At 27.6% G+C, this 2,500-nt stretch overlaps 1 protein-coding gene across 1 annotated transcript in view; it reads left to right on the forward strand.

Moving 5' to 3' along the window:
• Positions 1-887, forward strand: part of LOC113824411 (peroxisomal sarcosine oxidase) — an 8,665-nt gene extending 7,778 nt beyond the window's left edge. The window contains exon 10 of the mRNA XM_027377150.2: positions 1-887. This exon is cut by the window's left edge and continues 255 nt beyond it. The gene's annotated coding sequence lies outside the window, so the exon portion shown is untranslated.
• Positions 888-2,500: the final 1,613 nt, after the last annotated feature.

A 2,500-nucleotide genomic window follows, 5' to 3' on the forward strand; every position in this document is an offset into this window, starting at 1 on the left:
ATAGCTATACAGTGCTAAGGCTTATATTATAGATAAGAAAAGAATAAAAATGAATTATAAAAATAATGCAGTAGTTAAGAGTATATTAAAAAAATAGTTTATATTATGAATTGAGATTAAGAAAAGAAAAGAAAAAAAAAAATAATAGGATCAGTTTGGATAAATGAGAGGTATTTCTAGATCTGTCAGTATATATCAAGGGGAACACAAATCAGTGAATTTTTTCGCCATTTTTTGCCCATCTTGCCGAAATTGAGTTAAATGCATTTTCAAGGAGTTCCTAGGCCCCTGCTTCTCCCCTGAAAGTTACAAAGCCCGAGTGCTGTTTTTTAGGTGGAAAATAAGAAAAGCTTCTAGGTGAATCCCTTGTAGTACTTTCACTCTTCTCACACAAGGAGTCTGGATAGCAAGGATTACTGTCCAAGCATCAAAAACATGATGATAGTATTTACATGTAGTGTAGGTAAAGTACCAACCATAGTGTTGACTGGGGTGTTGCAGTTTTTCATAAGGATTTATTAATGCGATTTGATGATAAGAATTTAGAAGCCACTACAGGTATTGAATAGAAAATTAAAAGAATCACTGTGTTTATTTCACTTTCACCTGAGCTTTTGATGTGGCAGATAATTTGAAATAATCAGTTTGGATATTAATCATTTCTATACATAAATTCATTCAACTTTTAAAATGTGTAGTTACAAATGACTAGTATATATAGTTTTAGTGCATTCTAGCTAAAAAAAAAAAGAGTATATACTAAAACTTTATCACAACTGGTGTGTCATTATCATGAGTTACTTTCTTGTGCCATAATATTGTTTTACTTGTGAGACTGATACCTAATGAAAATTGCTTTATTAGAACAAATATATTTTTGCATACAATCTTCTTTTAATTGCTCCTTTAATCTTTTTAATCATAAACTATTCTTCTTCTTCTTTTATTATTATCATTATCTTCGTCATTATTATTAATATATTTTATATTAATAATAATGATAATAATTATAATAATAATAATAATAATGATAACAATGATAATAACAATTGTTATTATCATTGTTATTACCTCCCCCAAGGTGATTATGCTTTTGGTAGTGTTTAGTTAGTTTGTTGGTTGGTTAGCAGGATAACTCTGATAGGAACAGATTTTTACCAGAGGTGTGTCTTAGCCCAATTTAGATGCCATTAAACCTTTACCAGAGTTGTCTTCGCCCAAGATGCCATTACAATTCGGTGGTGATCCTGATCATGAAGCAGCTCCTGTGCAGGATGGCTCAAAAAGTTATGAACAGGTCTTTATGATTTTTTTTTTACCAGAGGTGTGTCTTACTCCAGCCTAGATGCCATTAAAGATATATATATATATATATATATATATATATATATATATATATATATATGTGTGTATACATATATGTGTATATATATATGTATATATATATATATGTATATATATATATATACATATATATATATGCATATATATATATATATATATACATACATATATACAGACATACAATTCTTTTTGGCTTTTTCAAACCGTTTTTGAAAAAAAAATGTCTAATATTTGTACACTGCCAAAAATGTAACATTCATCACATGGTGTCCAATGTTAAAAATCCCTGAGCAGTCGGAGTTCTTCTAATAATAATACAGTCTTTCAGAACAAAACACTTGCCCCCCCCCCTTTTATTATTATTACTAAAGACAGTGTTATTGCAGATTGAAAATTGGACACCGTGAATTCTGTTACTTTAAAGAAAGAATCTTAAATGACCAATTCTTTCCAAACAATCTAAATGTATTTATAACTTTCAAATAGATGAAATCCATACAGATATTATCCCATATAATGGCTTACAGTGATTCTAGGTAATGTAACATTTATTACATCAATGGTTGATTTCACGATAAATGTTTTGCTACTTTGAAGGATTATTTCATCAGATGCATTTATATTGGAAATCAGAAACACACTAAATTAAATATCTGTCATATGACTCCTAAGTTTTCGGTGCATTTTCTTGTATTTTTTTTTTTTTTTTTTTATAGAAAAAATTTTCACCATAATATCTTGAATGTGCTTTTGTGTCCAAATTTTGTGTCCATAATTTTGTCTGCCGTTTAAATGTGATGTACCAAAGTCAAAAATATTTTCAGAAGTGTTACTCACATGTATAATGAACACCTTGATTGTGTGTTTTTTTTTAAATATGTTTTATGCTTTGATGTATTTGGAGGGTGATAGAGGTACATTTGTGCTATTCAAGGGTGGTGCCACTAGTGTATAATTACATATATATATATATATATATATATATATATATATATATATATATATATATATATATATATATATATATATATATATATATATATATATATATATATGTATATATATACATGTATATATATGGAAAGGTATGAATGAGAACGAATATCTTCACAATACAAGATGTATTTAACAGTTTTATTATATCTTCGTCAGAAAT

Source organism: Penaeus vannamei, chromosome 34, assembly GCF_042767895.1.
Source record: "Penaeus vannamei isolate JL-2024 chromosome 34, ASM4276789v1, whole genome shotgun sequence".
In the NCBI taxonomy this organism is placed as follows: domain Eukaryota; kingdom Metazoa; phylum Arthropoda; class Malacostraca; order Decapoda; family Penaeidae; genus Penaeus; species Penaeus vannamei.